This window comes from Eurosta solidaginis, chromosome 3, assembly GCF_040869045.1.
Source record: "Eurosta solidaginis isolate ZX-2024a chromosome 3, ASM4086904v1, whole genome shotgun sequence".
Lineage (NCBI taxonomy): Eukaryota > Metazoa > Arthropoda > Insecta > Diptera > Tephritidae > Eurosta > Eurosta solidaginis.
Window position 1 is genome coordinate 39,559,895 of NC_090321.1, and position 26,798 is coordinate 39,586,692.

Sequence of the window (26,798 nt, forward strand, 5' to 3'; positions counted from 1 at the left end):
CAGACAATTCTAAGGGAGCAGACTGAGCTAGGTTAGATAAAAAGTGCATACTCGGGTATTTGTCACACTCTAAATTGCCAAAATGTTTGTCCAATATTAGTGCCCGGAAGAGCACACTAGCACAACCATTTACATTCTAATTTGTCTTCGGTAAACAACTTGCTCTCCTTTGTGAACATTAGTAAGAGCGAAAGAACCACGTTCCTTTACACCTTCATACTGTCGAAAAATTATGCGCCCCTGAATATGAGTAAGCTTTACAGCAGACTTGAAGATGTTCAGATAAACCAATTATTCCATTCCTTCTTCTCCTTATACTGACAGATTTCCATAGGGGGCTCGGTGGTCAATATCGAAGCTTCGGTCGCAGGGTAAAGTGTTTTGTGCTGACGCTTGTCAAAACTTCTATTGATGTATGTGCGTTGAGACGGAAGCCCATTTCTTCTCATGCAACTATGGCTAAGAGAACTTTTTGTAATTACAATTATGCTTGTTGGTAGGCAGAATGTTTCTGGCGATAAACCAATGTTGATGGTAAAGAGCTGTTTCTACCAGAGTTAACCCAAGTTTTCATCTCCGAGGTAAGCCTGTAGTGTACGAATTGATTGATTCTTTGCCGTGTTTATGTCCATTTATCAAGCATCAAAATATTCATTCCTCTCAATATTGCTGCGCCCGGAGATCAAGCAAAGGGAAAAATTGGGATGTCCTCTGCACGTCACTTGGATTTTAATAAGACATCCTGACTGCTAAAAAAGATCGCTACATTAGTATTTGAAACAGTACCATTCTAGGATAGTTTAGCTGTTCTTGCCAGGGCATTGCATTCCACTATGTAGACACTGCAAATGTCGAGAAGTCAAAGTGCTTTGAGTACAGCACAGGTACAGTGCTCCCCATTTAGCGCCGTATGTGTAGTCTGTAATATCGCCACCATCCTCCAGACCCTCCTCTTTATACCACTCAACTGTAGAGTCGGATAATTTCAATAGGTTGGGTTTTCTCAGCTCAAGAGAACATTTGGGGCTCTACCCCCTACATTAACTCAAGCAAAGGTATCAAGTGAAAGACAAGGTTTGATGATTTTTGAGTTCATGTGTCCTACCGAGGGACTTTTGCAGGTATGCAGCCAGAGATTTTCTGATCTTGCCTCATCATTCAATTGGAGTAAATTCTTTTAGATTTTTAGACCTAATTTGTATGTCATTTATTCCCTCGATATTAAGCCAAGATAGCTTGGGTACTTGCGATGCACTTGGTTGATGCTCATGACAATGCTTAAAGTACAATAACAATGTTGTAGAACTTTAAAGTCGAGCAAATCAGTACCCTCTGAACTGCGTGCTCACTGAGCATTGCTCAGCCAACTGAATGCCCAAGGACCTTCACGTGCCATCTGTTGCATTTGACAATTACAATTGTCCAAATTAAATTGCATTTACAACACGCATTCGAGTTCTTCGGTGTCCTACAATGTCCATTTACTTACACGCATTTCATGCTTAATGACTTTTTGTATATAGGCGTATATGTAGTAGTTTTAAGCAACCAAGTTAGCGCAATAGATTGGTTTTGAATTCGAGACCAACTGGCTTTTCTTGATAAAATTGTGGAGAAAATCAATGCTTTACGACGATGGATCAGCTAATCTGAGTTGCTCGGCGTGTTACATGTCGCCTATTTTTACTTTGTCTCCTGCTCAATTCCATATTCCGTCATATTGGCAAGACGAGATTTTAGCTTTTGGCAACTGAAATACTTTTACTTTTTCAAATCGTTTGCCATAACACGAACAATACAAATTTCTTTCGAAAAAACATTATTTTGATAATCCGTCTTTGTTTGCTTATTGGGTTACAACGCATACACACGTACACATACATACGCGCACACATTCACACAGAAAACCCATAGAACTGCATTTTTAAAATCATTGTCATTTGTCCCTACGCGAATCGGGGTTGACCTGCAATTGTACATCTCCTATTATTATTCTTTTTGTTATTTCTTTAATAATGTTCTTGTTATTGTATTCGTTGTTGCTAAAGTTGCTCTCATGTGTGCAACTTATGGTCTCCCAACGCATGCGGTTGTTATGCTTTGCGTGTGCCCCAAACCATTTATTATCTACTTGAATGGCATATAAAGTTGGTTTATATGAAGCAACAATAACAACAACAGGAATACAACAGAACAGTAACAAAAACAACAACAAAGCTGCTACAACAAAGAACACAGAGAATAGTAAAATATAAATAAAATTTTATCTTAAAAAACCGCAAAGAAATGGATGCAAAATATAGGGAAAACTGTCTTCGTGTGCAAATTAATATTGTATAACCAGTAGTAAGTTTTTAATAAAAAATCATTTTTCTGAGACTATTTTAGACTAAGCTCACATTTCAGTACAAATTACTTTTAACCTAAGTAATTTATCTTAGTAAAATGCATATTGAAAATGAAACGATCTAGCCTCTAGCGCTTAATCCTTTAAATGGCTGCGACCGTTCAACAAATCGCGCCACTCACTTCTCCGTTGGGCTAACTGGTGCCAGTTGCTGACTCCAAGGAAACTTAGATCGAATTCCACTTGGTACTTCCAGCGTTATACAGTAATGCTAATACCCATAGTAGAAGGCCACATAAGTGGAAAGGGAGCCCGGTTTTTGCCTACAACTCAAGCAGATCAATACATTTGTCTGGTCACTGCCATGTATACCTGATCATCCATTTAGTTATATGAGAAAGTATGTATGACAAGCAAGCTCACACACCGCCAAAATCGATTTATGGGCTAGTGGGTGGGACTCCATGCAAAGCGCCTAACTACCATAATGTCGGCTGCCAGTGGGCATCTGACTTAGATCCAGTGGTTCGCTATTCAAATGATTAATACCATTATCACCGCTGAGTGATTTGGGCGCTGGTTCTGTGACCTGAACTTAAAGCCACTCTCCAATCCTTAGATAAATAGGCATTGCATGGAAATAGGTATAGAAATAGGTAAAAAAAAGTAGGTTGCTGGAAGCAAACCGATACTTTGTTTGTTTAAAATTTATCCAGTACGCTGTTTCGTGCAAACAATTATGTGGACTTCTAATAAATAGTTTAGATCAGGGTCTCTAGCTTACGGCACGCCATTAATGTGTCACCAGCATTATAGCATTATGGAGGTGGTGATCCGCGTGCGGGAAGTCATGTCCTATTGGGAGCACCAAGTGAGATCAAGACATGGTCTAACTACGTATATTTACCAACTCATTGAACTGCCTTCACTTCCTCTGCTTCTAAACTTTGCTACCGCAAGGATTATCTTCAGAGCCGGAATAAGTTTTCTATTCTCATAACATGACCCAGACTTTGGTCTGTTATATGTACATGACGCAGCGCATCATATACACAGTTTTCGTCTCGGAGATAGTCATACATCTTATCTTGTGGAGAACATTTCTCTCAAATTTTCCATGAGATACACATGCATCAGGTAGGTATGATGAGATACTTATAAAGTTGTTTTTTGTTAATCGAGAGAGATTTTTATTTTTCAATTGCCTAATCAGACTAAAACAGCACTTGTTGATGGACTTCCAGATCAACAAAGCCATTGCCAGATCAATGAAGCCATTTCCAGATCAACGAAACCATATACAGTCTTCAATTTACGACGTGGCTGCTATGATGCAAATACCTCGTTACTTTCTTGGACGGAAGCAAGTACTTTGTCTTGGTCTCGTTATCCTCAGGATCTAAGTTTTGTGTTCTTTATCCGAAGAAGGGAGACCTTACGGCACGTTTGGTAGGGGCAATGATGCCAAAAGTGTTATCGTAAACCAGCAATTGAACGTTCTTGTAATATATTGTACCATCGCGGCTCAGATTTGCTGCTAGAATTAGTTTGAAATTGGACTAACGGTAGTCACCTTGTCCGCAGCCTCGAGTGGATTCGAATGCTTCAGAGAAGTATGTTGTATTAATTACGGATCTGGTTGTGGTGCTCATTGTAGCCATATCCCTTGAGTTCTGTTTTTGAAATAGAAATGGATTTTCTATACGTCCCCAAAGCCATAGGTAGTTTGCTGTAAATCTGAAAGTTTTGAGGAGGCAATTCACTCTAATAGAGCATGGCGATTCGCTTAAATAGTGCACGTATACTTCAGATCAGTGAAAATTTCCTCCGTTTGTTATTTCTTTCAAGTGCTAAGCGAGACCAATTTCTAATCCCAGCTGTTGTCTGATTTTATATTTTCTGATTTGGGGTGTACAGTTTTAGGCTGTTCTCAGTAAGTTCAAATTATTTTTGAAGCCTAGCCTATTTCAAAACTTGTACCCACTACTAGCTCATATTAAAGCCAACAGTAATGTACATATATACAAGTCCCAATCATTACGATAATCAAACAAAGCGCCAAAAGGTATTGTGAGTTGACGTTGAATGCAATTCAAGTATCATGCAGCCAGAAACCACTTTAGCTATTGTAACAATGTGGCAGACCAAATGGTCAAATGACCAAAAGGGGACGAACAAAAGTGATCAACAAAACCAATGTTGCTATTGACTTTTGTCAAATGTGTACCCATAGAGCTATAGAAAGTGCACGGATGTATATATGTACGTGTAGCTGGTAAAAACGTGCGGCATATATGAAATTATTGTTGTGTGCCATTGGTTATACAACTTCATATGTAGATTGGCTTGAACTTGTGTGTTGGTGATGCCAAGTTGCGGATAGTAATGAATTTTTGATTTTCTTTTGAAAAAGTTCATTTCAATCCTGTGCTTACATATTTTCTTTCTGCGTGTGTTCTGTTGTAAATGGTAATAATTGATTGAAAATAAAAAAATTTATTTGTTTTTTTGTCTTATTTAATTTAATTTGTTTTATTTTGTTTTCATTAAATTAAATTTATTTTATGATTTAATCGGGGATTGCCCGTATTGCTTTTTTAAATGTATGAAAACATTTATTTGAAGCAATTTTTTAATTTTATAATTATATTCAGTTGAGAAGAGCTCACAGAGTATATTAACTTTGATTGGATAACGGTTGGTTGTACAGGTATAAAGGAATCGAGATAGATATAGACTTCCATATATCAAATCATCAGGATCGAAAAAAAATTTGACTGAGTCATGTTCGTCCGTCCGTTAACACGATAACTTGAGTAAATTTTAAGGTATCTTGATGAAATTTGGTATGTAGTTTCCTGAACACTAATCTCAGATCGCTATTTAAAATGAACAATATCGGACTATAACCACGCCCCCTTTTTCGATATCGAAAATTTCGAAAAACAGAAAAAGTGCGATAATTCATTACAAAAGACCGATACAGCGACGAAACTTGGTAGATGAGTTGAACTTATGACGCAGAATAGAAAATTAGTAAAATTTTGGACAATGGGCGTGGCAACGCCCACTTTTAAAAGAAGGTAATTTAAAAATTTTGCAAGCTGTAATTTGGCAGTCGTTGAAGATATCATGATGAAATTTGGCAGAAACGTTACTCCTATTACTATATGTACGCTTAATAAAAATTAGCAAAATCGGAGAACGACCCCGCCCACTTTTAAAAAAATTTTTTTTTAAGTCAAATTTTAACAAAAAATTTTATATCTTTACAGTATATAAGTAAATTATGTCAACATTCAACTCCAGTAATGATATGGTGCAACAAAATTCAAAAATAAAGGAAAATTTCAACATGGGCGTGGCTACGCCCTTTTTCATTTAATTTGTCTAGGATACTTTTAATGCCATAAGTCGAACAAAAATACACAAATCCTTGTGAAATTCGGTAGGGGCTTATATTCTGGGACGATAACTTATTTCTGTAAAAAAGGGCGATATCGGTCGAAGCCACGCCCAGTTTTTATACACAGTCGACCGTCTGTCCTTCCGCTCGCCGTTAACAAGATAACTTGAGCAAAAATCGATTTATCTTTACTAAACTCAGTTCACGTACTTATCTAAACTCACTTTGTATTGGTATAAAAAATGACCGAAATCGGATTATGACCACGCCCACTTTAAAAGCCTCATTAATACCTTTAATTTGATACCCATATCGTACAAACACATTCCAGAGTCACCCCTGGTCCACCTTTATGGCGATATCTCGAAAAGGCGCCCACCTATAGAACTAAGCCCCACGCCCTTTTAAAATACTCATTAACACCTTTCATTTGATACCCATATTGTACAAACATATTCTAGAGTCACCCCTGGTCCACCTATCTAGTTATATCTCGAGAAGGCGTCCACCTATAGAACTAAGGCCTACTCCCTTTTAAAATACTCATTAACCCTTTTAATTTGATACCCATATCGTACAAACAAATTCTAGAGTCACCCCTGGTCCACCTTTATGTCGATATCTTGAAAAGGCGACCACCTATACAACTACCACCATTCCTTTTTTAAAACCCTCATTAATACCTTTAATTTGATACCCATATCGTACAAATACATTCTAGAGTCACCCCTGGTCCACCTTTATGGCGTTATCCCGAAAAGGCGTCCACCTATAGAACTAAGGCCCACTCCCTTTTAAAATACTCATTAACACCTTTCGTTTGATACCCATATTGTACAAACTCATTCTAGGTCACCCCTGGTCCACCTTTATGGCGATATCTCGAAAAGGCGACCACCTATACAACTACTACCACTCCCTTTTAAAACCCTCATTAATACCTTTAATTTGATACCGATATCGTACAAACACATTCTAGAGTCACCCCTGGTCCACCTTTATGGCGTTATCTCGAAAAGGCGTCCACCTATAGAACTAAGCCCCACGCCCTTTTGAAATGCTCATTAACACCTTTCGTTTGACACCCACATTGTACAAACGCATTCTAGAGTCACCCCTGGTCCACCTTTATGGCGATATCTCGAAAAGGCGTTCACCTATAGAACTAAGGCCCACTCCCTTTTAAAATACTCATTAACACCTTTCATTTGATACCCATATCGTACAAACAAATTCTAGAGTAACCCCTGGTCCACCTTTATGCCGATATCTCGAAAAGGCGACCACCTCTACAACTACCACCATTCCTTTTTTAAAACCCTCATTAATACCTTTAATTTGATAGCGATATCGTACAACCACATTCTAGAGTCACCCCTGGTCCACCTTTATGGCGTTTTCTCGAAAAGGCGTTCACCTATAGAACTAAGCCCCCACGCCCTTTTGAAATACTCATTAACACCTTTCGTTTGACACCCATATTGTACAAACGCATTTTAGAGTCACCCCTGGTCCACCTTTATGGCGATATCTCGAAAAGGCGTTCACCTAAAGAACTAACCCCACTCCCTTTTAAAATACTCATTAACACCTTTCGTTTGATACCCATATTGTACAAACTCATTCTAGGTCACCCCTGGTCCACCTTTATGGCGATTTCTCGAAAAGGTGTCCACCTATAGAACTAAGCCCCACGCCTTTTTAAAATACTCATTAACACCTTTCGTTTGATACCCATATCGTACAAACAAATTCTAGAGTAACCCCTGGTCCACCTTTATGCCGATATCTCGAAAAGGCGACCACCTATACAACTACCACCATTCCTTTTTTAAAACCCTCATTAATACCTTTAATTTGATAGCGATATCGTACAAACACTTCTAGAGTCACCCCTGGTCCACCTTTATGGTGTTATCTCGAAAAGGCGTCCACCTACAGAACTAAGCCCCACGCCCTTTTTAAATACTCATTAACACCTTTCCTTTGACACCCATATTGTACAAACGCATTTTAGAGTCACCCCTGGTCCACCTTTATGGCGATATCTCGAAAAGGCGTTCACGTATAGAACTAAGGCCCACTCCCTTTTAAAATACTCATTAACACCTTTGATTTGATACCCATATCGTACAAACAAATTCTAGAGTAACCCCTGGTCCACCTTTATGCCGATATCTCGAAAAGGCGACCACCTATACAACTACCACCATTCCTTTTTTAAAACCCTCATTAATACCTTTAATTTGATAGCGATATCGTACAAACACTTCTAGAGTCACCCCTGGTCCACCTTTATGGTGTTATCTCGAAAAGGCGTCCACCTATAGAACTAAGCCCCACGCCCTTTTTAAATACTCATTAACACCTTTCCTTTGACACCCATATTGTACAAACGCATTTTAGAGTCACCCCTGGTCCACCTTTATGGCGATATCTCGAAAAGGCGTTCACGTATAGAACTAAGGCCCACTCCCTTTTAAAATACTCATTAACACCTTTCGTTTGATACCCATATTGTACAAACTCATTCTAGGTCACCCCTGGTCCACCTTTATGGCGATATCTCGAAAAGGCGTCCACCTATAGAACTAAGCCCCACGCCTTTTTAAAATACTCATTAACGCCTTTCGCTTGATACCCATATCGTACAAACACATTCTGGAGTCACCCCTGGTCCACCTTTATGGCGTTATCTCGAAAAGGCGTCCACCTATAGAACTAAGCTCCACGCCCTTTTGAAATACTCATTAACACCTTTCGTTTGACACCCATATTGTACAAACGCATTCTAGAGTCACCCCTGGTCCACCTTTATGGGGATATCTCGAAAAGGCGTTCACCTATAGAACTAAGGCCCACTCCCTTTTAAAATACTCATTAATACCTTTCGTTTGACACCCATATTGTACAAACGCATTCTAGAGTCACCCTGGTCCACCTTTATGCCGATATCTCGAAAAGGCGACCACCTATACAACCACTACCACTCCCTTTTAAAACCCTCATTAATACCTTTAATTTGATACCGATATCGTACAAACACATTCTTGAGTCACCCCTGGTCCACCTTTATGGCGTTATCTCGAAAAAGCGTTCACCTATAGAACTAAGGCCCACTCCCTTTTAAAATACTCATTAAAACCTTTCGTTTGATACCCATATTGTACAAACTCATTCTATGTCACCCCTGGTCCACCTTTATGGCGATATCTCGAAAAGGCGTCCACCTACAGAACTAAGCCCCGCGCCTTTTTAAAATACTCATTAGTACCTTTGGTTTGATACCCATATCGTACAAACACATTCTAGAGTCACCCCTGGTCCACCTTTATGGCGTTATCTCGAAAAGGCGTTCACCTATAGAACTAAGCCCCAAGCCCTTTTGAAATACTCATTAACACCTTTCGTTTGACACCCATATTGTACAAACGCATTCTAGAGTCACCCCTGGTCCACCTTTATGGCGATATCTCGAAAAGGCGTTCACCTATAGAACTAAGGCGCACTCCCTTTTAAAATAATCATTAACACCTTTCGTTTGACACCCATATTGTACAAACGCATTCTAGAGTCACCCTGGTCCACCTTTATGCCGATATCTCGAAAAGGCGACCACCTATACAACTACTACCACTCCCTTTTAAAACGCTCATTAATACCTTTAATTTGATACCGATATCGTACAAACACATTCTTGAGTCACCCCTGGTCCACCTTTATGGCGATATCTCGAAAAGGCGTTCACCTATAGAACTAAGCCCCAAGCCCTTTTGAAATACTTATTAACACCTTTCGTTTGATACCCATATTGTAAAAACTCATTCTAGGTCACCCCTGGTCTACCTTTATGACGATATCTCGAAAAGGCGTCCACCCATAGAACTACGGCCCACTCCCTCTTAAAATACTCTTCAATACCTTTCATTTGATACACATTCCAGGGTTACCCTCGGTTCATTTTCCTACATGTTTATTTTCCCTTATGTTGCCACTATAGCTCTCAACTGAGTATGTAATGTTCGGTTACACCCGAACTTAACCGTCCTTACTTGTTTATTTAATAATTTGGGAAATATTTAAACAACGTGACATCAGGACGGACAAGGCGACAGCTATTTCGATTATACACAGAAATTGCGGAGAGTATTTAATGTTCGGTTACACCCGAATTCAGACACCTTTACTTGTTTTGTTTAATTTTATTATTTTATTTCATTTAAATAAATTTTATTTTTTATATTATCTTATACTAGAAAACCCGGCAGACTTTGTCCTGCCCTAAATTTGGCCTATCTGCATACAATTTAATAAGCTTTGTCCGTCTGACTCTGTCCTCCCCCTCTCTTCACTTTTTCCTAACCCTTTTATTCACTCCTCTCTCCGTCTTTTTCGCTTCATCTATCTCCATCTTCGTCTCATTCTATCTCTTTCTCAATCTCCTTCTCTCTTTTCTCTTCTCTCAATTCCTTCTCATTCTTCTGCATACCTTATTGCCTGCCCCAGAGGGTGGTATGTATTTTATTCCAGTCCCAGTCCCATTCCCACTCCCAGTCTCAGTCCCAGTCCCACTCCGAGTCTCAGTCCCAGTCCTAGTCTTAATCCCAGTCACACTCCGTCTCTGGATTATATATTACTCTGTACCAAAGCACTTATCAACAGCTTTCATTTGATATCCATATTGAATAAACACTGTCTAGGCATTCACAGGCCCACGTTTTGGCCTATATCTCGAGACCCTGTACATCGGTCGCAACCAAACCTATATATTAACTACCGCGTGAGGTTTACGCAACTTGTGTGAAAGTTTGAACAAAATCGACCAACGCATCTCTTCAAACACCGGCGACCAACTAACACACATTTTAGCCTTTCTTTTTATATACATATATAGATTTTTATTTTTCACACTTCACTATAATATTAAAACGAAGTGCAGATTTTCGTTGCTTTTGAAATTTGGCTTAAAAATTGCACATGAAACAACTAAAGACTCTCCTGTATTAAAAAAATGTCATAGTACCTCTAAATCGCGGGCCCGCTCAGAAACCCCCCTCTCGGCGGGCCTGGTGATGTGCTATACTTAATATCATTCGCTATAATATTTTTTATTGATGAGCATGTTGTTTAATTAAACACCAACCAGTTACACTTAAGTATATCCATACCAACTGAAAAGAGGTACACCACTGCGTATACGTAACATTTTATTATTACGTATGTATAAAGAAATAAAAAAATTTCAATAAAATAATATTGCGACTATAAACTGAGATATAACCTCTCCTATATTTCAAGTTAGATCAAACTACACACGGGGTGCAAAACAAATTCAAAATCGGTTCAGTAGTTTAGCAGTCCGTTGGCCTCAAACCTGTGACACGTGTTTTTTATATATTAAGATATTTTATTTATTTTTATTTTATTTTATTATAACTTATTTGATTTCATAAAATTTTAATTTGTTTTTTTTATTTCATTTATATATATATTTTATTTGATTTTATTAAATTAAATTTTTTTGTTTTATTTTATTTTATGCATTTTATTTTTTTTTATTTTATTTTATTTTATTTTGTTTTATTTTGCTTAACTTTATTTTATCTTATTTTGCTATTATTTTGTTAGTTTATTAAATTTTCTTTTTTGATATTATTTTATTTTATTTATATTTTTTATTTTGTTAATTTTAATTTATTTTTTATTTTATATTTTCTATTTTTAAAATTTTTTTTATTTCATTTTATTTTATGTTAATATATATTTAGCTTATTTTTTTTTAATTTTACATTACTTTATTTTATTTTATTATATTATATTTTATTTTATTTTATTTTATCTTATTTTATTTTATATTTTGTTTTATTTTTTTATATTTAATTTTATTTAATACATAATTTTATTTTGGTCCTTTTCATTTTATTGTTTTATCGCTTTTTATGTTACGGTTTTATTTTATTTTACTAAAATTTTTTTATTTAATATATTTAATTTTATTCTTATTTAATTTTACTTTGTTACTTTTTATCTTATAGTTTTGTGTCTGTTATTCAATTAAATTGTTTTTAATATTATTTTATTTTATTACTTTAGTGTATTTTATTTTATTTTTATTTATTGCTTTTTGTTTAATGTTATTAAATTTTTGTGTTAATAAATATATACTTTATTTAAGTATAAACTTAATTAAATAAAAAAAATAATAGGAAGTGAAAAAGAATTTTTTTGTATTTTTTTTTTTTTCGGTTTTATGAACATGTTTTTCGGATGTTTTAAAGGCGGCAAGGGTGTCAAAACTAAGGCCTTAAACCATGCAGCCGTTAAAGATTGACAGGTGAGGAGAGAAATTTCTTGCTCCCACGTACATGAAAATTCCCATTTTTGCAGGGGTAAAATTGGCGCCTTTCCCAACAAAATCATTCAGCTTTTTATCCTACCTTCTGTGTAGGGCGACAAATTTTTGAACACTCTTGATTTCCCCCGTTGTTATAAAGTTGTTGTCCTACTCAAGATGCGATGAGCAGGGTCAATAGTGATCGCTTATACATATATATATGTACGCTTCCAAGACTATACAGTTCTTGTTTACTATATATACGCAACCACGTATTACAAATAAGTTTTTAAGTGCTGTACCTAAGAGAAATTCACTCGCACATCTGTCTTTATAATATCTCATATGTATAGATGTTATCAAATTTTATGACTGGGGTTGTTCGAAGATATCACAGCATCAATTTTTGTTTAGGAGGCGAGCAGCCACTAACAACCATTTGTGTTCTGCTGCTTTTAAAATTAGTGTTATAGTAGAATTGAGTCGATTGGTATGAATACATATGTATAACTGAGACTACTGCAACTTTTACTCTTACTCTGACTTACTTACCTATGTATGTACTATATATCGTCGTTCCTATACTTAAATATCTGCGGTTTATTTCTCGTACCGTTTTGTTGCATAACACCATTTCACAGTTAGAAATCAGTAAATGACCACTTGCTGTAATCAGCTTTGGATGTAGGTGTGTGTCGGTTTGAGAAGTGTTGACCAGTTGAATTATTTGACAAATGTTCATACCTACTGGTGACTCGATAATGACCTAACTAATAATGGTTTTCATAATCAAAGCTAAACCGACACTTAATTGTGCATAGCTACCTACAACAACTAGTAGTTGTTGTGACATTAATTGGCCCTACCTACTCGACAAGTGTACTCATTAAGCCGTCCATGAGATTTTCTAAGCGGAGTTCTGGGAAACTAACAGTTCCAGATGATTGAATTGTTGTTATATTATAATGGTTTTTTAAGCTGAATAAATGAAAACATAATTGATGTCAGGTAAAGGCGCTTCAAAAGCGGCCAGATGCTTGAGACACTGCAAAAGACCCAAAGCATACCGGAATTTATAACGCTTTGAGAATATATTAAGAACTCCTTCCTAATCCTTCTAATATGGTCGTTCTCTTTTCCATCCGAAAACTCAGAGATCATGAGCACGTTATCTGAAAAAACTTTAAAGTGAATCCCATTGAAAAGGTATGGCATGGAATGAGGTATAAAAAGGCCCTTTGATTTGATGAAAAATCTTCGATGGCATTTAAGTTCACTACTCATAAAAAAATGCTCAAAGAGTTTGTTGCACATGTATAAAAAATGTCTTCAGAGACATCCATAAAGAGTCAACGAAGTACTATGCCAATAAATGCCCGTCGAATACTCATTTCAATGACAAATAACGGAAACATGCAGTTAGGGGAAGTATTATCCCAAGGGAGACGTGGCTCATTTTGGCACAACTTCGATCTGGATACTGCATTAGGTTAAGCCCTTACCTATCAAGACGCTGGGGTGTACTGGTAGCGTGCTCAAACTACCATTCTGAGGGTTCTGGGTGCAATTCCAGTGTAAAGAAACATCAAAAATTTGATAACATGTTTTTTCAATTAGAGAAAAGTTTTTCTAAACGGGAGACCGGGGGACACAACGAGTGTATTTTGCAATGAAAAACTTACCGAGGAAGTTCATCTGCCTTGCAGATGCCGCTCAGGGTCGTCGTTCCGCCAATTTTTAAGAAAATGTATAAGGAATAAGATGCTAAAAAGAAGAGAAGCTCGACCTCAATCTCTTTGGAGGTATATGGCGCCTTGGCAAAAATTGTATCTTCGATATCCTGAAAATAACTAAATCTGATCCAATCCACCAACCGTCTATTTAGTTTTTTATTTAAGTAATTTTATTTTTTAACTACTTTTCGTTCATCAAATTCTTCTCATGCCTCAAACAAATGCTTCGCCATACATTCATTTGTTATCTCCTTTTGTGTATGTGTATAATTTCCAATTCGCAATTAAACTGCAATAGCGGATACTTAAAATGCGCTCACGCTCATATTCACTTCCTGCTCAACACGCTATCGAAACACATTTCCTTGCCTCGAAAACCAAACCGAAAAGCATAGTGCACTTAGCTGCGCCACAATGTATGCTATAAATATCTTAATACGCACTACATGAATACACACATACAAACAGGTAGAATGGTTGATTGGAATAAATATATATAAGAATATACATATATATTCAGTTAATTGTAAGCATGTGCAGACATGAGTATCGTTCTGGGCCTCCTTCTTTGTTTCTTAGTTAGTTGTAGCGAATGCACTTAAAAAAATGTATACACTCACTTTTTGGTCAAGGTAGCCTAATTTTGACTCGCTGAAGCCGCCTGGCTGAAAAACAAGGCAGCTTTGTTAGTGTTGTATATTATCTGCGAAACAACTTGTTTTTTCCCTTTATATAGATCTATTTCCACTCAAAAAAGTTTGATGAAAACTGATCTGCAATATAAGGGCGATCCAATAGCTTATAGAAGACATGTATCGGTAGAACTGTTTTCATATTATATTTTCGAAAACGGATAAAATAGAAACTAAAAACGAATTATAAGAACAAACCCGGAATGAAACGGAAAACGAAGGCAATATTGTGAAGTGGAACGAAAATGGAAACAGTATGGAAATTAATCAGAAATGAAACGCAATTAGAAAGAAGTTTTGCAGATAAAACTGGGGCCGAACCGCAATGCTGCAGAAATTGGAGTAAATGTGGAAGGGGAGAGTAAATCCGAAGCAAATTCTGAGGAATGAAGCTAAATTGAAGCCATAACGGACACTGAAACAAATTTGGCGCACGCAACTGAAATCAGAGGAGATGGTAGAAATCGCGAAGAATGAAATCAAGACGGCAACAAGTTAGAGCACAAAACAAATTTGGAGAACAAAACGGAGACAAAAATAAAATACAAAACTAGCGCAGATCGATATGGCAATCGGGAAAAATTTTGAAAAATGTAATCAAAACTGCAGCCGAAAGGAGGCGGAATGTAAAGCCAATATTGCCGAAACCAAAATCGAAACCGGAACGGAATGGAAACCGAAACATACACGCAGCTAAAATAGAACAAGTACAAAATACAAAACAAACTTTGAAAAACAATATAAAAAACAAAAACAAATCGAAACGAAAAGCGAAACAAATTTTTAGGTGAACGAAACGGAAATCGAAAGAAATTTGGAAGAGAGAAATCAAAACTGTAGCTAGAATGAAATGGTAAGTAAAAGGCATCTTGATGAGTGAAACCGAAATCTAAAGCGGAACGAGTTGGAAACAGAAACATGTTTTGACAAATAAGCCAAAATGTAGTACATTATCCACCCTGTCGAAAAATCAAAAAAACGAAACAAATCACATAAGAATCATTTTAAAATGCAGAACAAATTTTGGAAAACTATAGGAAATCCAAAACCGGAACGCAACGAATAGAGAAAAAAGTTATGAAAAGCAAGCACGAAAAATGAAAAGCTTTACCACAAAAAGTTTAAAGAAACGAAATTTTAACCCAAGCCGGAACGGCTAGAACACTAAAACAAAGCTTTTAAAACAACACTAAACTCGAAAGCGGAACATACGAAAATCGTAACAGAAACACTTTGAGAAAAAAGCTTAAAAAACAAAACCAAACTATACCAAAAATCAAAATGAACTGTGATTAAAATAGATTTTGACGAGAAAGCCCAAGGGATTCAAAAGGTTGATAAGAGCAGTTCATCGCTTTCGCAACACAATTGTTAAGCTCAGCTACGTGAGGTGAATTCTGTTACAAATATGAATGTGTCGCACACATGTTTAGCAGACGGGCTGTGGCGGTCTGCTTGTTACAGGAACGTACCGGATCTATATCCGGCAAAGGACCATCAACATCGATAACACTATCCAAAACTTTCGGTGAGTGTCCTTAATGCTACAACAACAAGTAAGCGCAAAGCTAATTTTAGAATGAAATAGAAAACAAATGAAAATTCAGAAAATGAAGTTAGAATCCAGACCCGAAAGAAACGGAAACTAAAGCAATTTTTGGGTAACGTGTGCAAAATCCAAACGAAACAGGGAACGATGAAAAACTTCGAGAACTCAATTGGGGCTAAAAAGAAAATGAAACAGTAAGCGAAACTGACTTAAAGGAACGAAAATAGAAAAAACGATAACTGAAAGAAATTTTGTACATTGCAACAAAAAAAAAAAAAAAAAGCGCAACGCAAGGGATTTAAAACAAATTTGGAAAATGATGAAGACTGAAACAAATTCTGAAGAATAAGTCCAAATCCATGCCATAACTCAAACTGATACAAATTTGAGGAACGAAACTGATACAATTTAATATAAGCCGAAACGAAACTGGAGAACTGGATGGAAAAGAAACAATTTAAAAGACGAAGCCTGAAGTCGAAACTAGAACAAAATGAAATTGGAAAATATTTTAAGGAGCGCAATACAATTTTTTTTAATTTTAAGCACAAAATCGAAAGCAAAATGAGAACAAAAAAGATTTCGAAAAACGAAACCAAAATGAAAACCGAATCCAAATATAAACTGGTATCAATTCGGAAAATAAGATCAAGTCCGCAACTGGAACAAATGGAAACCAAAACATACGCAAACTGCTCATTACCAAAAAAAAAAAACAAAAAATCAAATAAAAGGAAATAGAAAAAAAAAAATCAGGGAACGAAATCAAAAAAATAAACCGTAATCAAACGAAAATGAATACATATTTTGACGAGAAAATTTAAAACTGAAAATAGATCGAAATGGGAAAATGTAGCTAAAAGGAGATCGGAAAGAAACGAAAATGTACAGAATTTCAAGGCGAAAGCGCGAAACTGGAACAAAACAGGGAACGAAACAAAGTTCAAGAGCTGGACGAAGACCGAAGTTGGAATGAAACAAAAAACTGAAAAAGGTTCGGAATGAAAAAGCTCAAATTGATAGGGTAATTGCCATTCGCTTATCTATTTTGTTTAATTCCGAATTTGTAAAATGTTTTGGTGCGAAAGTCATTGGCAGATAATATAAATATAGTTTAAAACAAGTAAGGAAGGCTAAGTTCGGGTGTAACCGAACATTACATACTCAGCTGAGAGCTTTGGAGACGAAATAAGGGAAAATCACTATTTAGCAAAATGAACCTAGAGTAACCCTGGAATGTGTTTGTATGACATGTGTATCAAATGAAAGGTGTTAATGATTATTTAAAACGTAGTGGGCATTAGTTCTATATGTGGACGCCTTTTCGAGATATCGCCACAAAGGTGGACCAGGGGTGACTCTAGAATATATTTGTACGACATGGGTATCAAATTAAAGGTGTTAATGATTATTTAAAACGTAGTGGGCCTTAGTTATATAAGTGGACGCCTTTTCGAGATATCGCAATAAGGGTGGACCAGGGGTGACTCTAGAGTGTGTTTGTACGATATGGATATCAAATAAAAGTATTAATGAGGGTTTTAAAAGGGAGAAGCCCTTAATTGTATATGTGAAGGCGTTTTCGCCAAGGGCTTTTGATTTCGCCCTGCAGAAATTTTTCATTTTCTTCTACTTAATATGGTAGGTGTCACACCCATTTTACAAAGTTTTTTCTAAAGTTATATTTTGCGTCAATAAACCAATCCAGTTACCATGTTTCATCTCTTTCTTATTTTTGGTACAGAATTATGGCATTTTTTACATTTTTTCGTAATTTTCGATATCGGAAAAGTGGGCGTGGTCATAGTCGGATTACGGCCATACTTTATACCAAGATAAAGTGACTTCATATAAGTACGTGAACTGAGTTTAATAAAGATATATCGATTTTTGCTCAAGTTATCGTGTTAACGGCCGAGCGGAAGGACAGTCGGTCGACTGGGTATAAAAACTGGGCGTGACTTCAACAGATTTCGCCCATTTTCACAGAAAACAGTTATCGTCATAGGATCTGTGCCCTACCAAATTTCACAAGGATTGGTAAATTCTTGTTCGACTTATGGCATTAAAAGTATCCTAGACAAATTAAATGAAAAAGGGCGGAGCCACGCCCATTTTGAAATTGTCTTTTATTTTTGTATTTTGTTGCACCATATCATTACTGCAGTCGAATGTTGACATAATTTACTTTTATACTTTAAATATATTAAATTTTTTGTTAAAATTTGATTTAAAAAAAAATTTTTTTTTTAAAAGTGGGCGTGCTCGTCATCCGATTTCGCTATTTTTTGTATGCAGCACACATATAGTAATAGGAGTAACGTGCTTACCAAATTTCATCATGATGTCTTCAACGACTGCCAAATCACAGCTTGCAAAACTTTTAAATTACCTTCTTTTAAAAGTGGGCGGGTGCCACGCTCGTTGTCCAAAATTTTTAAACTTTTCTATTTTTCGTCATAAGGTCAACGCATCTTCCAAGTTTCATCGCTTTATCCGACTTTGGTGATGAATTATCGCACTGTTTCGGTTTTTCGAATTTTTCGATATCGAAAAAGTGGGCGTGGTTGTAGTCCGATTTCCTTCATTTTGAATAGCGATCTAGGATGAGCGCCCAGGAACCTAAATACCAAATTTCATCAAGTTACCTCAAAATTTACTCAAGTTATCGTGTTTACAGACGGATGGACAGACGGACGAACGGACGGAAATGGCTAAATTAATTTTTTTTTCACCCAGATCATTTTGATATATAGAAGTCTATATCTATCTCGATTAGTTTATGCCGTTACGGATTACCATTATGCGAACAAAGTTAATATACTCTGTGAGCTCTGCTCAGCTGAGTATAAAAACTGCCGTTCTAGTACCTACAATTGACTAAGATATTTGATTTTGATGGCACCGTAGTACAGAGATTTGTGTCTCCGCTATAAAGCACAACTCGTTTTGTACCGAGCTATTTAACCACTGTCGCGAGTGTTCAATAATTGCCGCTAGATGGGTCCTTTGCACGCCTAGCCTAGAGAGTTACAAATAAGCATACATACAAGTGGAGCTAATATAAGCGTGTCAAACAGGAGGTTTAAAAATTTCTTGAGTTTATCTAACCAATTTCTTTGGTTACCTCAAACAATGATAGCCTCTATCACGTGAGTTTTTACCGTGTACCACACATACATTTACACATTCGATGTATGAATGCAATTCATTAGCTTTTGTTGTCGACTCAATGCAATAAATTGTTCAACTGGAATAGCTTTACGCTTGTTGACAGCAAAGGAAGCAATAAAACAAGAAAACATCACAATAATGTTTTGTTACAAAGTAAAAAGTGAAAGCTTAAAAGTCATTTAAAAGCTAGTTGCAGTAAAGTTGTTGTAATTGCAATATCCAGTGTTTAAGGTGCTTTTAGAAAGAGGAGACGGTAAATTTTCTCAATTTTTTGTTGTTATCAATTTTTTTTTCGGTCGACTTAGAGTTTCTGATAAATTGGTTGCCTATTTTTTATTAACATGTATCGAGCTTTCGTTTGAAAATTGAAAAAAAAATAAAATAAAAATTAACAAAAAATAAGGAAAAAATAATAATAATATCACAAAGCGCACCAACATTCTTTTAATACATTGCTTATTTCTCACAAAATAATTTGATTACCTGCAACGAGAAAATGGAAAATGAAAATAAGAATTAATACAGCACACATAGTATATACTTAGATTAGTTTAGAATACTCTTAATCCACTTTAACAACAAAAGCTAAACTCAGGTGCAAACTGCAATAACACGTTTACTTTTATAATAAAATATTTACGTGAGAATTTACGATTGATTTGAAACTCCACGTGAAGCTAATGATATTTTAAACATTAACTATTTATGGTTAGCTTAAAGCGATAAAAGTCAAATTAATGTTGTAGCAAAGTTCGTTGTGCGCGCATAATCGTGTTTGAAAGTTTATGATAAAAGGATGCAGTGTTATTTTGAAGGTCGTTCAAGCCCTATGAGTCTCCGGGCCCGGATGGAATCATTCCTGCGCAACTTCAAAAGTCTTTGGGGATTTCCTGCCGCTGTTTGGTCATCATCTGTACTAACTGCCTCAAGCTTAACTATATCCCGAAGCCTTGGCACACGCTTAGGGTTATTTTCATTCCGAAGGCCGGCAGAAGCTCTTATGTATCACCTAAGGATTGCAGGCCAATCAGTCTCTCGTCGTTTCTTCTTAAGACGTTTGAGCAGTACCTACGGGAAAGGATACATCGGATGTTACTGTCGGCTTCACAGCATGCGTACTGCAAGTGCAGATCGACGGAAACGGCTCTCCATTCGATTGTAAAGCAAATAGAGGGGTCGCTGGAACACAAATAGTATGCTCTGTATTCCTTTCTTGACATCGAGGTGGCTTTTAACAATGTCTTACCGGGGGCAATCGAAAGAGCTCTGGTGGGTTTAGGAGTCGAGGCGGCTCTGGTTGAATTTATTAGCAAACTTCTATGCGGCAGAATTGTCGCAGCGGAGTGGGGAGGGACCATAATTAAGAGGAAGGTGTGCAGGGGTACACCACAGGGGGTGTCCTATCTCCTCTCCTCTGGCTTGTGGTAGTCAACGAGCTTCTTGTGGAACTGGAAGCCAATGGTTGTCGGATGGTTGCCTATGCAGATGACCTCGCTATCCTAGTCAGAGGCAAATTTCTGGGCACCGTGAGCGATGTTCTGTAGGGCTACCTGGATACTATGGCTAGGTGGGCTGAATCATGTGGATTGGCGGTCAACCCGGGAAACACGGATTTGGTTCTTTTCACAAGGAGATATAAGTTGCCCGATTTCAGAACTCCCACGATTGGAGGGGTACCGTTGGTACTTTCTGATAGGGTTAAATATTTGAGGATTGTTTTGGACAAGAAACTGTCCTGGAGATCCAATGTGGAAGATCGGGCCAGGAAGGCCGCCATTGCATTGTACTGCTGAAGAGGGGCTATCGGAAAGAGATGGGGACTCTCGCCAAGAGTAGTACACTGGCTTTATGAGATAGTGGTCAAACCGATTCTGCTATATGGGGTGCTAGTCTGGTGGAAAGCACTGGACACGGCGAGCACCTCCAAAATGTTAGTATCAGTGCAACGGACGGCGCTGAGCTGAGGTCTTTTGCTAAGAGCTAAATTTAAGCCGCAAGTTTAAGTTGACTGATCTGCAGTGTATTCCAAGCGGAAGTTGCTGCGATTAAGGATGCGGTGGATGGAATGCTATCCAGCGCTACTACGGTTAGGAAATTTAACATCTACTCTGATAGCCAAGCGGCTATCAAGGCCTTGAGCTCAACTACAGCGCGATCGAGGGTGGTGTGGGAGTGCCTGACCTCGCTTGCGATTGCATCGAATTATTTTACAATTAAGATTATCTGGGTCCCGGGCCATAGTGATATCCCGGGTAACTGTCAAGCGGATCTCTTAGCCCGCATCGGTACAACTGAACGGGATGAAGGGATTTCGGGATCCCGTGGATTGCTCCTCCATAGCTGGGCCTCGAGTCAGCTCAGCAAACGTTGGGCGGACACCACGTCTTGCAGGGTAGCAAGATCTTTCTGGCCGAAAGTGGATGGCAGGAGGTCTGCTGAAATTATTGGGTTAACTAAGGCTCATCTATCAATGGCATTGGGGTTTTGACAGGGCACTGTCTCATGGGTATCCATGCAGTACGTCTCAATATATTGGAAACTCCATCCTGCTGCCGCTGTATGGAGGATGATGAGGTGGAATCACCAAATCTCTTTATGCTTGATTGCCCAGCTTTTGCCAGAACTAGCGAAAGTACTTCGGTCGCGACTCACTTGGATCTCCCGGGGATTTATCCAAAGTTGAGATCGGTATCATTCGGAGCTGTATCGTTGCTACCCAACGATTCTCTAAGTAGCTAGATCTAAGTCACCGTTACTTTTGGTGTATGTGGTATCACAACGGACCTTCGTGTTGTCCAAGTGAGCTATCCTTATCAGTGCAGCTACCACCTAACCTATCCTATCCTATCCAATTTGAAGGTTTTAAATATGGTGGTGTAATTATGTTGGTTTTTGTAATTAAGAGAAAGTTCAACCGTCAGGAGCCAATGTAAAATTTTTAATTGGATTGGAAATAACTCAAAGCTTTCCATCGTGCTTTTACAAAGCTTTTAACATTTTAATGTTTTTGCAGCACAGCTTCAAAGAGAATAAAAAGCCTTTTGTTCTTTGATCTGGTCAGCAGATAAAGACTTAGTTTTGTAAAATCTAACGATCCTGAGTTCACGCCCGGGGCAAAGCAACTCAATTAGAAGAAAATTTGTGTAAGTGGGGTCGCGCCGCGGCAGTGTTTGGCAAGCACTCCGAGAGTATTTCTGCCATGAAAAGCTCTCAGTTAAAACTCATCTGCCTCGCAGATGCCGTTCGGAGTCGGCATAAAAGTAGGTCCCATCCGGAAAATTTGTAAAATAAATTAAAGGAGCAACCCGCAAGTTGGAAGAGAAGCTCGGCCTTTAAGCTCTTCGGAGTTTATCGCGCCATGCATTTATTTATTTTTATTACCTTTGCACTTAAATAACTTTTTAATATAGAACAGCCTTTTCAAGACCAAACTTTTAAAAAATTTTAAGGTAAAAAACCAAAGCTTTTATATGAAAAAGCTTTTCCGCAGTATAAGTAAAAAGTGTTCAATACAAAGTTTTCGCTAAATTGACACGTCTCGTATGTTAACTTTGAACCTAAGCTATTTTAAAGATAAGATTTTTCTGGGAAATTTTCAAAAAGCACATCAAGAGTCTCTTTGAGAGCTGTTTATTGTTAACTGTGGTCAGTACAGAAAAGTTAAGTTTTTCTACTATAATAGTGCACAGATCGCGTAGCATTACCTCAAACATTTTTATTCTACTACAACTGAAAAGCTCATTGAAAAATTTAAAAATTAGAATTTGTTGAAATTTTTAATTTCAATACACATTTCGCGTGTTAATTTTGTTTTTAAAATCGAAAAGCTTTGATTATGACTAAGTATTTTTTTAAATATCATGAAAACTTACTAAAAACCTTTTCCACAATATCAGTAAAAGAGCGTGAAAAGTTCCCAAAGGAGCTGAATCAGTATGATAAGTAAGGAAAATTTCACCAAATCGGCTTATTGTATATTTTAATTTTGAACCACAGCCTTTTCGGAATAAATGTCAAAACTTCTATAAAAGCTCGAATATACTTTCGTGGTATTTGCTTGCCTGGATAAAAATATTTTTTTGAACAAAATTTTTGTTTATTAGGCAAATAAATTTTGAATTGCATACTACTAAAAGTTTTCCTAATAAATAAATGGGACCGAAAAAGTTTTACCCGAAGTTGTCAAAAAATTGGCTTTAGAGGCAGGCTTTCATGATTTAGCTATTACAGAATTTATGTAAAAAAGAATGAAACATTTCATTACAAAACCTTCACAAAACTGGCATGTTCCTTGTGTTAACTTTTTGAGCTTTTTTTGACGAAGCTTTTTCGCCATATTAAAAAGCATGCAAAAACAATCACCAAAATTTCATAAAATTTGTTTGTTTCGTGTATTAGGTTTAAGGATGTGCCCTCTTAAAAAGATTCTTAAATATAGAAAGACTAAGCTTTTTCGATATATAAGTAAGAAAAAAAGCTCAGCACGAAGCATTTCCAAACTGGCTTCTTTCGAGTGCTTATTCTCATATAAGCTTTATCCGCTTGATTTGTGTTCTCACACCGAGCTTTCTCAGCCCTCAAAAATGTGTAAAACCGCTTAAATGCTTGGTATGAAGCTTTCGAGGGATTGGGTTACCTTTACCTTGCATGATCACTCTTAATGCTGAACTTTAATATGAATGTCTGTACGCAACATCAGTATTAGAGAGTTTAAAAGTTCTTTTGAAAGTTCTAAGTCGGCTTATTATGTATGTTAGCATTTTTTCATTTTGGCCAAATTAGCTGGTTTCGTATATTTACCCAAAGTTCTTAGCTTATGTCATGCAAGCAATTAATAGAGTCGGTATGTTTTGTACGTTGAGCTTTCTTAGCCATCAAGGTAAGCGTTTTCAGCTTCCTAACTTGTGTATGGTCACCAAAGTCAAAGCGCGGTGGAAGCTTTCACGGAAACTTAAGCACAAACAAAAAATATACAGAAAGTTTTCACTAAATTGATTTGTTTAGTGTGTTTACTTTGCTCCGCTTGTTCAATCAAAAAGCTAAGTTTTTTCTCATGACCAAGCTTTCTCTGAAAAATTGCGAAAAAGCTCAAAGCTCGACAAAAAGCTCTTATTGAATTGCGCTTATTCCATATATATATGTCAGACCAATCTGATATGATTATTATGTTTCTGTGTTTTCAATTAACGCTTAATTTTACAAAGGACAATCAAACAAAATACCTTTAAAGGAAGAAAAGCTTTTGAACTGCTTGACACTCAATTTGGAGCTGTAGACATCGACCAAATATATAATAAATACTAAATACAAAGTTTTAAGATGCACATGGTTTGTCTTTTCTTTAACTAATATTTTTGGTGCTGAAAAGAAATTAATGAAGCACAAAAGCTCAAATAATTTTCAAATCTTTTCGGCAATAAAAAAAAAAATAATAAATGTAAGGCGCGATAACCTCCGAAGAGATCTAAGGCCGAGCTTCTCTTCCAATTTGCGTCCTGCTCCTCTTGATTTTCCGTAAAAATTGGCCGGACGGGACCTACATGTTTTATGCCGACTCCGAACGGCATCTGCAAGGCAGATGAGTTTTCACTGAGAGGTTTTCGTGGCAGAAATACACCCGGAGCGCTTGCCAAACACTGCCGAGGGGCGAACCCGCTTAGAAAAATTGTCTTCTAATTGAAAAACCTTATTTCTAAAATTTTGATGTTGCTTGCCCGGGGTGTGAACCCAGGGCATACGGTGTGGTAGGCGGAGCACGCTACCATCACACCACGGTGGCCGCAATGGTTCGTATAAAAATTCAATCTCAATAACCTAACTTATCAACAGAACAAAATCCCCACTCATTTCAGTATTCAACTTTATTTTACATACTTTCGTTTCGCTTATCGCACAAGTTGAGCCAACTTTCGATAAGCTTAATTATGACCTTGGAATCTTAATATTACGTCGACTTTATAAATAATAATTATGATATAAGAAGGCTTACAGCTCACGCTAATGTTCGAGAAAGCTTGGTAAGCCTTCAAAGGTTAGTAGCACAAATTTGTGTCTACCAAGTAGTCTCTACATTAACTTGGACTGAAGTAATTTAAACTACGGAACACAGTGTGCAGAAAGTATTTATAAGCTTTAAAAAAGTTGTACATAAAAGTTTCAGAAAGCTTTCACTATCACTTTTTCGAATTTTTGAGAACTTTATACATCTTGTAGAAGTTATAAATAGCAAAATTTTTACTCGGTTAATATTAATCATACAATTTTTAAGTATTTTGCTGAGTAAAGCACAGTAATGCAGTTTTCAGAAGCTTTTAAACACACATTTCTTATTATTCATAACAGCTATAAATAAAGATACTCATCTAAAAAGCCTAGGTTTTACATTGGCGTTGCTGATTGTAGGTGACAAGCATACAATCTTTTGAGAAAGAAAGGAAATAGCAAAAAAAAAAAAAAAACAAAGGACGGGACTGTCTTTGACTGTGTCGAAGACTTCATACCTTTCACGAATGGGGTGGAACAACAATCTTATCCCGTTCGTAATCTCCAAATAATCGGATGTATAAGATAAGAAATATATAGTGAACAGATGTACATACCTAAACGATTTTTAAGATAAATATAAAATAAAAAATAGGTTGGTACTTTGTGTGAGGATGCAAATTTCAGGTTTTTTGTGGTCTGCGTGTAAAAACTATGACTACGAATCACGTATTTCAACAATATATGACGTAAGCGTAACTATTTGATGAAATTTGAAGAATTTTGAAGCTTCTAGCCGTAAAAAAGGGGCAAAAATGACAATTTATATGGGGTATATAATATATACCACCGATCTCCATGATTTATTCAGACAACAATATATGATATATACGTAAGCATTCGTTAAAATTTGAAGCCTCTAGCTCTTAAAATAGGGCAGTAATTACGAAAATTTTCTTATCTGAACAATCGGTTGTGGGGGATATATATTATATATACGACCGATCTCATCAATTTTTTCAGACAACAATATGTGCAATATACGCAAGTATATGTTAAAGTTTGAAGCTTCAATCTGTTAAATTGAGGAAGATATGACAAAAATCCTCTTTTTCTGAAAAATCGGTTCAATGAGGATATATGCTATAGTGGTCCGATCCGGCCGGTTCCGACAAATGTCTAATCGGACACCCAAATACACCCGCTCGCCAAATTTTATCAAGATATCTCAAAAATTGAGGGACTAGTTTGCATACAAACAGACAGACGGACATGGCTAAATCAACTCAGCTCTTCATCTTGATTATTTCGGTATACTTAATGGTGGGTCTATCTATTTTCCTTTATGGACTTACAATTTTGGGTTTCGTGACGAAATTAATATACCATTTCATTTTCATGAACGGTACAAAAACACATATATAGGAAGTTTAGTGCCACACAATTCAAGTAAAAGCACAACGCCCGCACAATCGCATAAAATCATTGATATTATATACATATTACTCGTATGTACGTTAGTATAAATCTCTTTGGGGATATATAAAAGAGGAGGCTGTATGCATTTCACACGTACGCAGA

At 36.8% G+C, this 26,798-nt stretch overlaps 1 protein-coding gene across 4 annotated transcripts in view; it reads right to left on the reverse strand.

Annotated features, from left to right (window-relative positions):
- Positions 1-26,798, reverse strand: part of LOC137243594 (D-beta-hydroxybutyrate dehydrogenase, mitochondrial) — a 238,220-nt gene that overhangs the window by 62,132 nt on the left and 149,290 nt on the right. The window lies entirely within an intron of this gene.